The sequence below is a fragment of the Ambystoma mexicanum genome, chromosome 11, assembly GCF_040938575.1.
Source record: "Ambystoma mexicanum isolate Mex_15411 chromosome 11, UKY_AmexF1_1, whole genome shotgun sequence".
Taxonomy (NCBI): domain Eukaryota; kingdom Metazoa; phylum Chordata; class Amphibia; order Caudata; family Ambystomatidae; genus Ambystoma; species Ambystoma mexicanum.
The window spans coordinates 997,998,342-998,011,730 of NC_090934.1; the positions used below are offsets into that span (position 1 = coordinate 997,998,342).

Below are 13,389 nucleotides of genomic sequence, written 5' to 3' on the forward strand. Positions count from 1 at the left end.
TTTAAAGGTATAGCTCTCAAAGTTTTGTAACCCCATGGCTGGTGAAAACACTTGATTTTGCTTTTGGCGGGTAAAAGCCCATCCATTTACATGGAAGGATAGGGGGCTTGGCGGTGAGAGATGCTTTCCGGGCGGGTGACAGCTGCCAAAAGCGTGTGAGTTCAGAGGTACGTAAATGTATGTTTCAATTGATAATGAAAGCAGTAAAAGGCCTCCCTTTAAGAAATGATCGTTTCCACTCTCCATCAGGTGAGTGCATGCGATGCAGCTCTTGTAGTGAATGTTATATGCGTTTCTTTTAGCATCTATTATCTTAGATAGTTCTCACTCCTTTGTTGTGATATTGATAAGAGGGGCTCTTTTGCAAGCTCTGGAAATGCACGTTGAGGTGAGGGGCTGTAATTCGTTGTATTGTACGTATCACATGTTGAAATTAAACTTTGTAAGTACGTGACTTTACACAGGGCAGCCTGTTGTTGATATCCAGTGCTTTGTGGGTAAGAAAATTGGGTGTATCATTTGGGGGCGTGACTTCCATGATGGGTGTGGCCTGAAAAATGCACAAACCCTAGCAACATATGCAAACAAATATATAAATCTATGTAAGCATTTATATATTTGTATGTGTACCTTACTATGGTTTGTGTACTTTTCAAGCCATCTTTTATAAACATAGAAATATGCTACATATTTCTATGTTTATAAAAGATGGTAATGTACCACACTTAGATGGGCTGCTGGGAACACTAATATGTCACTCTTACACGGAAGGTTGGGGTAGGAAATGTTACTGCTCCTAACCATAATAAAAACTCACCTTCCTGCATACTCGCTCTCAACCAAACACAACCATACCTCTAGTGGATGTACTTCACAACACCCAACATGAAACCTAACTAGACCTCAACACCAAATGACAGCTACCCACCGAAAACGCACCAACGCTCAGGGACCGGTTTCTCCAAACTGAAGCTGCCAGCCGCGGCCGCACATCAAAGCTATCTTTCTCTTCTTCCTCTCAACCCCACTAACAAACACCCAACCCCTTCCCATTGCAGATCCGCCAGAGCTCCACGAGAACCCTGAAGTGACCAAAGTGCATGGTACAAGAACCTTTAACATAACGAAATGACCAAACTTCGAACTACCATGAGCGCATGCAATGAACAGTTTAATATGTAAAGTTTAGTAAATATGGATGTCAGATCTTATCTTAATATAACAGTACTAGACACCAGTGCCAACATTTAATTTGCCTGCAGTTGTATTGTAATGTCCTTCTCCTTCAATACAGTATCATGTTTTATGTACGCTCAGGCTATATGAGAAACAGAAGAAACAGGTGACAACTGAGTGAGGAAGGAAATCAAAGATGGGTACAAAAAGTGCAAAGGCCGTGAGAACAAGAGGAAGCAGGTGGGCGGGGGTTGTAAAGAGGGGAGAAAGGGGAACGAGAGGGAGAGTGGTAACAAAAAGATTAGGGAGATGGGCAGAGATATTGGCAAGGGGGCAAGAATGGGGAGGGAGGGAACAGGCGAAATTGGTACCCATGTGCATACCTTACTACAATTTGTGTACTTTTCAAGCCATATGTAACATACTTCTTTGTTTATGAAAGATGGCTTGAAAAGCACACAATTTAAGCCATTTTTTTATAAAGCTTTGTCGCTGGACAAAGACGCCTCTGGTTTTGTCTGTCCTCAAAGCTTTATAAAAGATGGCTTGAAGACGGACAAAACCAGAGGCGTCTTTGTCCATAGACAAAGCTTTATAAAAGATGCCTTGAATTGTGTATTTTTCAAGCCATCTTTTATAAAGATGGACATATATATATCATATTTCTATCTTTATGAAAGATGGGTTGAAAAGTACACAATTCGAGGCATCTTTGACCCTCAGTGAACATTGGGGGCTCCTTGATCTAGATCTAGATCACAGAGCCCCCGGGTTCGACGATGGTCAGTGACCTGGGGAGGGAAACAAAGGGACCATAACTTCTTCTCGTCATCCCTCACGCAAGAGGTTACAAGAGGAAGTTACAGTGACTGACAGAAGTGCCAGCCAGCCACTGTCAAGCTCAGACGTGATACGTGGGTTATCAGCAATATCAATGTCTACCTCCCCTTCCTCCTCACCTGTATCTTCTGAGGACACTTCTCGCCTGGAAAGCTTCTTCTTTGATTTTATCTTCTTTGAGAAGAGATACGGTCATCCGCGGTAAGAAGCCACCCTGATTCCCTGCTAAACAGGGAAGCAGCCAACCCCCCTCCCGCAGGGACCAATTGGAGAGGAAAAAAGCAGCCGCTTAAAAAATAAAAAAAAAAAACCTCTCTGTGGATATAGCAGCAACTGAACTCCCCAGAACGTGATGGATGTAGCAGCAGATGGACTCGTGCAGATCGTGATGGATGGAGAGAGAGAGAGAGAGAGAGAGAGAATGAAAAAAAAAAAATTAAAAAAAAGAACAACAAACAACCCCACACACAACAACAACACAGGGCAGAACCGGCACGGGAAAAGGGATCCACACGTACGGGGTAAGCGAAAAGCAACAACACTAAAGGCAGCGGAGTGAAAGTACGAAGGAGCACAGCAACAGAGCGAAAGAAACAAAGTTGCAACGCACAGAGCCCAGAAAGGGGCGAGGTTAAATACGGAAATGGGGAACCAAAACAAAAAGACTAGACCACCAAACCAGGAAGTGGGAAGGAAAACCCCGGCACCACCTAATGGCGCTGCCAAGCGTTCCATAGCCGCCAGTGACCACCCGAAGGCGGTGGCGTGACAGCAACATCGCTGAAACTCCTTCAGCGATGCTGTGGCTGGCTGGCACTTCTGTCAGTCACAGTTTGCCTGACAGTAAAATGGCAGGCGCATCTCCCGTCGTGGCTACAGCTGTAGCAGGATAATGTGTCCAACCATGGCGTGGTGGGACCGGGGGGCCCCAGCAGGGCCCTGGCTCAGCCCCACTTTTTGGAGACTGCCGGGGCCCACTTAAAGCACTGTTGGTATCATAGACACAGTAGCTGCTCCAAAGTCCATTTACGGTACAGTTCAGGCTCTGGAATGCTTCCAGACGCAGTAACTGCTGTACAACCACTACACAGACCCTGCTCTGTTGAAGTGACTTCATATATAATAATACCTGCGCCGGCTAATGATTGGAGACGTGTACGGTCTCCAGTTCCCCAGGGCTAATGGCTGAAGATCCGGTACTTTCTCTGGGTCTAATGACCCTCGTAAGGATAGTAACTGCAGGCACAGTGTTTGTTCTAGGTCTAATGGCTGCAGACACAGAAACGACACCCAGAAGAATATCGGCAGACACTACCTACTCTAGCGCTAATTTATTTAATATATTTATTGCATTTGTTAAACGCCCAAACCCTCGGGTATCACGGTGTTGTTACAGATAAATTCAGTTATCCAATTACATCTACTAACGCATTAATACAAAAAGTTACATGAGTTAATACATTCATTTCATAGTCACTTACATTAGTTACAGAATCTGGTAGCAGACAACCCTAGGGAGGCATGTGATTAGGCCTCTGTGTGGGTATTTCAGATTGTGTGTGATCGGTTAGTATTGGTTGAAATGCTAGCTTTTAAATATTGTTTTGAAACAAAGGAAGGAGTCTTCGCCTTTTATGCTAAGTGGGAGCTCAGTGGTAAACCCATTGCATCCTCTGGCTGGAGCGAATGAGTGCAGACACAATACCTGCTCTGGAGCTAATGACTTCCGATACAGTACATAACTGCTCATCAGCTACATCTGACAATACCTGCCCTAGGGAAAATAATTACAGACAGTACCGGATCTGGGATACCGATTCCAGACACAGTACCTGCTAATCTGTTACATATGACAGTATTCCTGCCTGGGGCTTATAACTACAGACCCAATACCTGCTCTGCAGAGTACGTACTCTGGGGCTAACGATTCTGGTCACAGTATCTGCTCTGGAGCTAATGGTATTTAACACAATACCTGCTCATGAACAATTCTGGGGTTAATGACTGCAGAAACAGTAAAAACCCCATGCACCCTTTCCTTATTGTGTGTCCTTTCCTATTTCCCCTCTGACACCTCAAACCACACTCTCCGAAACGAACATACAGCGTAAAGAAGTGATCAGTAGGGATAAACCGTTGTACCACGATTTTCAAATATGTGTCTGGTGCAACGGATGGGATGCTCATTCACTTCACTTGCGCCAAAAACGTGGTGAACTGTGCACAAAGGGCATTTACATGTGTGCATCATAGTTGCAACTGCTGGGCATTTTCAAGTAAATTCTGATTTTCGAAAGAGGTGCTCTTTTCAAAGCACAGGGAAAAAACATCTCCCTATGCCTGTTTGGAACAGGTGCAAGAGGATATAAAAGGTATGGGAGGGTTACTTATGATCCTCTCATGCAATGAGTGAGTGAATGTTGTGTCTGAATAAGCGGGTGAAAGTTGAGTCAAATAATGTGGGTGTGTTTGTGCTGGGCCAGGGAGCTGACTTTGACTGGTGAGAGCAGCACAGTAACAATGCACCTGAAAAGGGCAATAAAACATGTATATTTTTTTAACAGTAAAGAGACATGTAACCTCCTGCCCATCCCTTCTCGCCACCCATCTTCTCCCCCCTTCGATCCCAACGCATGTAACCAACAACGCACCCAACCCGCCCACCCCAGAGTACATAAACTTTGTAGTCCCAAGTTTCTGTGAGTGGCAGCTCTCTCGCCAGTCGATGTACGGCCCCTTGCACCATTTGAGCACCCCCCCAATAGTCCTTGCCTCCCCTAGAAACCTCAGCCATATCTCCTCCCAGCTTCCTGTGAAGGTGCCCTCCCCAAGTGTAGCAAGTACTCACACCAGACCCAGCAATCTAATTTTCCTCTGGCACCATGGGGGCCGCAAGTCCTGCTGCAGGTGATGCAGGACAATATCCCAGTCTGAGAGAAATCTTTGACGATCCCCATGAATCAAATGGGTCACCCACTCCAGTGCCACAAAGTTCTACATTTTACTAACCCATTCGTGTTCTGTGGGGGCAGCTTTTTGTTTCCATTTGTGTGCCACCACAAGCGTTTTTTCTTTTTTGTTGTTAAAACTACTTTTTATTTATATTTATATAGCGCGCAGACAGCCCAGGGGCTTTGAGGCGCTGTTACTTGTAAGAGCTTAGTTATAGTGATACAGGAATGGTAGCAGTCATTGGTACGTTATAAATACTACAGACATAATTGTATCATTGCAGCTTATGCAATTGGTCATTACATTGCAGCTTATGCAATGGATCATATGTATAGTATTCATGCTGATACGAGGGACCTTATTTGAAGAGGATAATTTTCATAGCTTTATGGAAAGCGATGAGGGAGGCCTCACCTCGGATTGTGGGAGGTAGGGCATTCCAGCGTGTGGGTGCAAGATATGGGAAGCTGGATCCGCCCGCTCTGGCTCTTTTTACTAGTGGCACATAGAGCATGTTGGTATAGGGTGATCTGGTTGGCCTTGTAGAGGAGACTGGGTGGATCCTTTGTGAGAGGTAAACGGGAGCAGTGTGGTGAATGCACTTGTGGGTCAATGTCGGAGCTTTGAATAGGATTATTTCCTTTATTGGGAGCCAGTAGGCTAGTTTTCTGGCCTCCAAGATGTGTTCTCTTTTAGCAATGCCTTGGGCTGCACGGAGAGCACTATTCTGTATGACTTGTAGCCTCTCCAGGTTTTTGTTGGAAGTTCCTAGAAAGAGTACATTGCAGTAGTCTAGCCTGGAGCCAGTGATGGCTCTGGCTACGTTTGTGCAGTTCTCTTTGGAGAGAAAGGGCCTGACTGCGTTGATTAGTTTAGCGTGGTATGCAGCTGCTGAGGCTATTGCGTTGACTTGTCTGCCCATAGATAGGTTGGAATCCAAATAGACTCCAAGAGTTTTGACTGAGTCTGAGACAGGTATTTTGATGGTGTCGATGGTGAAGTGACTGAATTGGGAGTCTAGATTTTTTAGCGTGTCGGGGGGGAACCTACCAGGAGGAGTTCGGTCTTGTCGGAGTTGAGACATAGTCCATTGTCTGCCATCCAGGCTTGGATGGTGTTTTAGAGGTTAAGTTGCCACTATCAGGATGACAGCTTTCGAGGGTAGATTTTTCAAGGACCCCGCCCATTCCCAGGATGGCCATCCCTAGTTTGTCCGCCATCTGACTCGCAAAAATACTATTAATTGCTGTACAAATCCTGTCCCAATAAGGCTTTATGACTGGGCATTCCCACCAGATATGCTTCCACATTACGAGTTCCCTACATCGCTCCAGAAGAGTGCTGACGCAGTTGGTTAGAATTTATGTAGATTTTCTGGGGTGAGATGCCATTGGACCATTATCTTAACCCACATCTACTGAAAATGGATTGCCTGCGTGAGCATGGGGATATCTGCCCATAACTGAGTCCAAAGTTCCCCCTACAGCTGCTGCCCCATTGCAGTTTCCCACTGCTCCATATAGCGCCATGCCTGGCTCCTCGGCCCTTCTGCTATAATCCCATATAACGCTCCTACCAAATGCCTGTCCCCGTGTCTATCGTTATGAACCGTTCAAAGGGTGGGGGAATCCCTGGTGGCCACTGACCTGACTATTGGGTTCGGAAGCCAGTGCCTCAGTTGAGAGTAGCGATACCTCTCGCCCCCCGACCCCCTCATCTAGCCCAAAATCCTGCTTGCACTGTACCGAGGATTTATTGTCCTGACTTGGGAACATGCCACCTCCCACCCATTGAAGGCACCCCTTAGCATACCCGGTGTGAACTGGGGGATTCCTAAACAGCGACGTCACCGGGGAGGGGAAGGTGGTCAAGTGCACCCTCTGCACCAGCTCATCATGATTCCCCCACTAGGGCCCTTATCTTGCTACGGAACATGTTTTCAGGTCTATTCCCCATTGGGCCGCCACAACACCATCGCTTTGTCCATTCAACACCAGACCTTCCCACGATTGCCTCAGAACCAATCCCAGATCACTCTGATTTGAACCGCAAGGAAATGGAGGCAGAAGTTTGGCGCTCACAGCCCTCCCTTGATTCTGGGAGACATTAGCATCTGCATACCTACCCTGGGTCTCTTGCAGTTCCAAATAAATGACCCCACGTGTTTTTGAAGGGTCCTGAAGAAACCTTTGGGAACCTCCACTGGCAGGGCCTTGAGATAGTACAGGATTTTTGGCAGAATCACTATTTTAAGGGCATTTATCCTCCCCATCCAGGATATTGATAAGGGCACCCATTCCGCCAGCAGCCAGTGCAGCTTTTCCGCTAACGGCAGGTATTTAGCACGGTAAATAGCACCCAGAGAACCAGTAATCTGGACCCCCAGATATCTAATGCCGGTTTCTGCCCATCTATAGGGTACTATACCCTGCAATTCCTGAACCTTTTCTGAGCGGGCGGTCAAGTTTAATAACTGGGCATTTATTTTTAACCCTGCCACCTCCCCAAAGAGAAGAAGTTCCTGCGAGATCCCTGGAAATTATGTTTCTGGTTCTGTGTTCAAGAGGAATGTCATCAGCAAAGACTGCAACTCTATGCGTCTCACCCCCAAAGGAAATCCCCCTAATATCCGGGGAGGCCCTAATGCTGGCCAAGAGCATCACCAGGTGGATGGTGTATAAAAAGCGGGGAGAGCAGGCAACCCTGTTTAGTGCCTCGTGAGACCATGATTGTCTGGGAAAGTTACCTGTTGATTGCCAGGCGCAAGGAGGGAGTTCAGTAGTTGTCTCTTACCATTGAAAGGAATTTAGAACCGAATCCCATAATCTCCATGGTATGGAACAGGCATGGCCATTCGACCCGGTTGAATACCTTTCTCGGCATCCAACATTAGTGTAAGTGCAGGGGTTCTAGATTTATTTACTTTTTCCGACCGATGACCGACCCGCCAAATGTTATCGAGGTCTGCCTATGCCTAATAAATCCTGACTTTTCAGGATCAATCAGTTTGGTGAGGAGTTTATCCAGGCGTGACGCCAGAACCTTGGTTTAAATCTTTGTGTCTAGATTAATGAGGGCAATCATTACGAACCGCGTAGTGACATCCTTACCCGGGTTTGGGAGCAGCACAAGGTCACCGGGACAGGTATTCCCTTTGTGCTCCCTCCTCAGGGCAATCTGATGTCTACAGGGATGAATAATATTCTATGAAGACTGAAATTATGTTGGGTAGAGCAGTGCTTTCTTGACTTCCCCCTACCTTTTTATTTTAAGGATTGTACTCCATGCTGCTTTTCCCTAATCAACCTCGCGAACATGCGATCCGCCTTATTGGCTTTGTCATAATACCTCTGTTGAAGGTAGAGCAATGAACGTTTTGCAGCTCTAGTCTGCAAAACATCTAATTGCCCTCTAATCGGCCGATTTTCCCTTTGCAGCGTACTCGCCACGCTATTTGCCATTTGAGCCATTATTTGTTTAAGATTAGCTTCCAATTCCTCCTGTAAGAGTCCTAGTTGTTTTTCCCTCTGGCACTTCCATCGCGAGGAGCTCCCCCCTCAATGTAGCCTTAAACCCGTCCCACCCCACCTAGTCGCGTACACACTCTGTTGCATTAATTACAAAGTAATCCAAGATTGTATTCTTTATGTTCTCACATATGCCTGGTTTGTTCTGCCCCATATTTAAGTTAACCCTTATGGGCGCATGGTCTGACGGGGCAATCAATCCTAGCTCTATCCCCACGACCCTACCAAATAGTGACCTCGAAATCCAGGAGTAATCTATCCTTGAGAAGGATCTATGAACGAGGGACTAAAATGTGTAGCCCCCCCTCAGTTCCCTCCAGCCATCTACCAACGCCATTGGGCCATGTGTTCGTTCAAGCAGGTACATGGCGCCACCTGGTTGTGGAACACCCTTACAGCCCTGTGTCCTATTGGGTCCCACGCCAGATTTAAAGTCGCCTACCAATAATATTTCCTTTGGCAAAAGTCTCCAATTTGGTCAGTGTCGCCCACAAGAGCCCATCTTGGCCTGTACAGGGTACGTATATTGCTGCCTCTCTATATGTCCCCCTCTCCCATTGGAAAGAGGCCGCCAGATACCTTCCCTCTGTGTCCCCCTCTATAGCTATGACCTGGAAGCCTGGGATGTCCCGAATAGCGATTAACACCCCCACCGTCTTCCCTGGGGCATTGGATTGGAACAGATGGCAGTACCTCTTGATTTTCAGCTTATGCTCATCTCGCCTCCTAACGCGTGTCTTTTGGAGGGATACAATACCTGCAACTTCACCCGCCCCAAGAACTGTTCCACCTTCCTTCTCTTAACCGGGAAATTAAGCCCTCTGACGTTTAGGGTGGTCACCAAAGCACTTCTCTCTTTCCCATGGTTGGTTTACCGTGCGGCTCGCACTAATGAAGAGTGGCTGGCATTTCGCACCGCCCGCGAATCTCCCTCCCCCTCTCCTCCCCCCCGCCACCCACCGCCCTCTGGGCGGGCTCAAACAGCCTCTAGCTCTCCCCGACTCATCATCTCTGGAATTAAGCCTTTGTAACATCCCAGACTGATCCTGTGTGGGACCCCTAGACCCATGTAAACTAAGACATCCTGTACCACCCACCTCCCCCGGTACATTTCCCCTAGCTACCTCCCCCAGGCAGGCTACAACATTCCTTCCTGTAACCCCTCTTTTCCCTCAGTGTGGCGCTCCTGTGTCGGTGGGCGTGTGGGCACCTTCACTCCTGCGACCTCATCGGGGGTTTAAACCGGGCCTGTTGGGCCCTGTTTTCTTTAGCCCCTTATCGAAAAACATCATCCACTCTCGCTTTTACCTCTTGAGCGGTTCTCTCGCCGGTCTTTGTTCCTGCCTTGCTGACCCTTCATCCTCAATCTTCAGTACCCTTGTAGCTTCCTTGCAGTTGGTGACCCGATGCTGTTTCCGTTCCCATTCGAACAGTAGTCCAAAGGGAAAGGTCCTTTTATAGCGCATGTCCGCTCGCATTAGGGCGTGCACCACCAGGTCCATCATCCAATGCTGCACCAGGGTGGTCTGGGGTAGGTCCTGGAATAACTAAAGTTCTGAGCCATTGTAGCTGATTGATCTGGCAGCCGCCAGAACTTTCTCCTTCTGCCCGTACTCCTGTAAGACCACCACTACATCTCTGGGTCTGTCCCCTGGCTCTCCCCTCTTTGGCCCTACTCTGTGTATGTGTTCCAGGTCTATCCCCGACCAGTCTTTCACCTCGAGCAGGTCCGCAAACACTTGCTGTGCCACTGTGCATAGATCCTTGTCTGCCACCGCCTCAGCAAGGCCCTTTATTCTGAAGTTGGATCTTCTTGAGCGGCTTCGTAGGTCTTCGCTCTGGGTCTGCTCTACCCGCTCGTCGATCTTCCTTGTGTCCTCTGCAACCTCTTGTGTGGCACTCTACGCTGCATCGGTCTGATCCTCTAGTTTCGTTAAGTTCCCCTTTACCTCTAGCAACGATTGGGACAGTTCCGCTTGCACCATGCTCCACTGCCATTTAATGGTATTTGCTATCTTGTCCCCAAAATCCTGAAATCATTGGTGAAGGACCTCCTGGGTGACCACTTTACTTCAGCCTAATGGAGCGGGCATGTCTTTCAGAGCATACATCAATCGTTCTTAAAATAAATTTCCAACGCAACATACCCAATTTTTCTCACTTTAACACATGTAAAAATGACGACTCGGCTACCGCCATCTTGTGCTATTTTTATCCGTTGATCTATCGCCCTAAGTTCAAGTGTCCTTGCCGCAAACAGATAATCAATAAGCATTGGCACATAGCCCGACTGAATTTACCTGAGGATCCTGCTCCCAGATTCGCCTACAAACGTGGCAAAAACCTAAAAATGAGTTTCTTCCTAATAGGAACACGTAAATGGACACTTGGGGATTTGACCAATTGCAAGAGTCAAGTGCGGCCTTAGATATATTGGTCAAACTACACGAGCAATCAACACCAGAATATCGGAAAATAGGTCCAAAATTCGCTGTAAAAATCTATCAGCCCCCTTGGTTGAACATTTCCTGTCTGCCAACCACACCCCCAACAACATCCTCTGGTGGGTGGTAGAGAAAGTCAAGGGAGGTCCTGATATTCACCACAGCCTTATGAAGAAAGAAGCACAGTGGATACACAAGCTGGACACATACCATCGCGGCCCCAATGAGTTCTTTCAACCTTTATTATAAAGGTCTGTAATGCTGGCCAAGTAACCTCTCAATAGTCTATCTGCATCACTCCAACTAATTCTAAATAAAACAACTGTTTTGCCCCCGAGGGCTGGGAGATAGTCAGTTACTGTACACCATTATCAGTGAGGCACATCATACATTTTCCCATGACGGCCACACCCTGAGGCTACCGACACATGGAGTAACTTTGCCTCTTTCCCTAATTTTCATCAACTGCCCCGTGTTTACATCCAGAAGCACCTCTATATTCCGGGCATATTCACCTCCTTTGATCGTGGTGAAATCGGGACGCCCCCTTCTGCAGTTCAAGCATATGCCAGATACCCGCCAGGGATGCATAAACAATTGACTACTTATTCCACCATTTGTCTGGCACACTCAAAACATGACGAATGGATTTGGGAACATACACGTTTGCCATGACTACGAGCGTAAACAATAGTAATCGGGCAAACGCGCATGCGCCATCTCCCGAGCAACGAGCATAATGCTCGCCTGACGCTGGCGTGCGGAACCTTCCCTACGCATTCCTGGAGGCGCGTCAGTGCGATCAACTCGCACACAGGGAAAGCCTCTCGCGAACAGCAGCTGTCTCCAACTGCAACAGAAAAACGAGGTAAGCCTGGGGTCGCTTGCGCGCGCACTCGCATTACTCTGGTCCCTCGGATCGGACAACGTGTGCGCGCCGGGCAGCGCTCCCCCGACTTACTCACTCGGCCACCTCCCAGCAAACCCATGTAGCTTACATATATCTTGTACAACGCAAGCACGCAAGCATTAATGGAATCTGTTATATTATTTCCTTCAAAAGCACGCAGATATTTTAGGGTGTTTTCTCCTCCCCTCTCACTGGCACACAACCAAATATTATCCTTAGCACCCGGTAATAGTAGTTTGGACATTTGAACACCAGGTCGGTTCACGCTTGAGGGTCTCGCATGGATTGTTCGGCCTGCCTTCTAATATACAAGCACCCAGCGTAGTGCCTAGAATCACTACTCCTGAAAACCACATTGCTTGCCCCACGTTTTTACTAAATTTCTCTTTTGTCAACCTAATTTCTAAGCACATACCGCCGCCTACACCTAAATGTGGCTGTGGTTTATGTGCCCTATTTACCCCAGGATCTTTATGCAATAATTGTAACATTGGCCCACCATTATCAACGGCTGTTCCATACGACTTGTCGTTCCACAGCCTCGAGACTACCTTGAACTTCTGCATTAATTGCGAAGCTCCCCCTTACTCTGGTCTGGCAACTGTGCAATTGGTCCTGGTGTCTGGCGTTCTCCTCCTTTCCAATGTTTGGGTGCACCAATGCGCTTGAGATAATGCGCACTGGCAAGTAAGTGTCCTAACCGGTAGCCATGAGAACAAAACTATTGTTTGCATATGCCCCATTGTTTTGGGCATCCGCAGCACTATACCCACTCACTGTAGACCCAAGTAAACCCATACAGGGTCCCTGATTAGGAGCCCTGATGAAGGCGGATTTTACATCCATCTACTACCACCGAAACGTGAAGATTACAGGGAACGGTGGTCAACCTGTACTCCAGCTAGTTGGAATCTTTGTCACCAACCAGCACTTAATCACGTCGGCAATTGATCAGATATCTTGCATCAAAAGACCCTGTATCATTTATTGATTTCCCCACCAAACAACTTTTGTTATGTCAACGATGAACTATTGTACCAAATAAGGGGACTCATGATGCAATGAATTCATTAGCAAATTGCACATGTACTTGTATTTCTTTTCTTACAACATCAAAACGTATGTTAGTGATTTGAATCTGAAGCACTATTCTTTCTGAGTGGTTTTTATCTCACCTTTGATATATGTAATTTGTTTTTACCATTTGTTTTCAATCTGTTTCACAATCTGCTGATTATTTCCAATGTATCTAAGCACTTGTAACCCTTGAACATTTTGAATTGCATTAGTTGTCATATTCCGCAGTAAAAACATTTGATTTAATGTCCCTAGTTTTCCTAAATCTATATTTTTTTAATTTTTGTACCAATGATCCATTGTTTCTTTGCATGTTTAGAAATAGCCCCCTAAGTGTGTGGTAATATGCATTCAGCGGCTAACCTCTTTAGTGATTGCTAGAATTGAGCAACTCATTCCTATATTCATAAACGGTTCAAGAATTCAGGCCTAATAATTGTTTTGACCTGTCCTTCTTGTATTT

At 46.8% G+C, this 13,389-nt stretch overlaps 1 protein-coding gene across 1 annotated transcript in view; it reads left to right on the forward strand.

Moving 5' to 3' along the window:
• The first annotated feature begins 17 nt into the window (after positions 1-17).
• Positions 18-13,389, forward strand: part of BLM (BLM RecQ like helicase) — an 865,782-nt gene continuing 852,410 nt past the window's right edge. The window contains exon 1 of the mRNA XM_069624186.1: positions 18-167. The gene's annotated coding sequence lies outside the window, so the exon portion shown is untranslated. The remainder of the gene's footprint in view (positions 168-13,389) is intronic.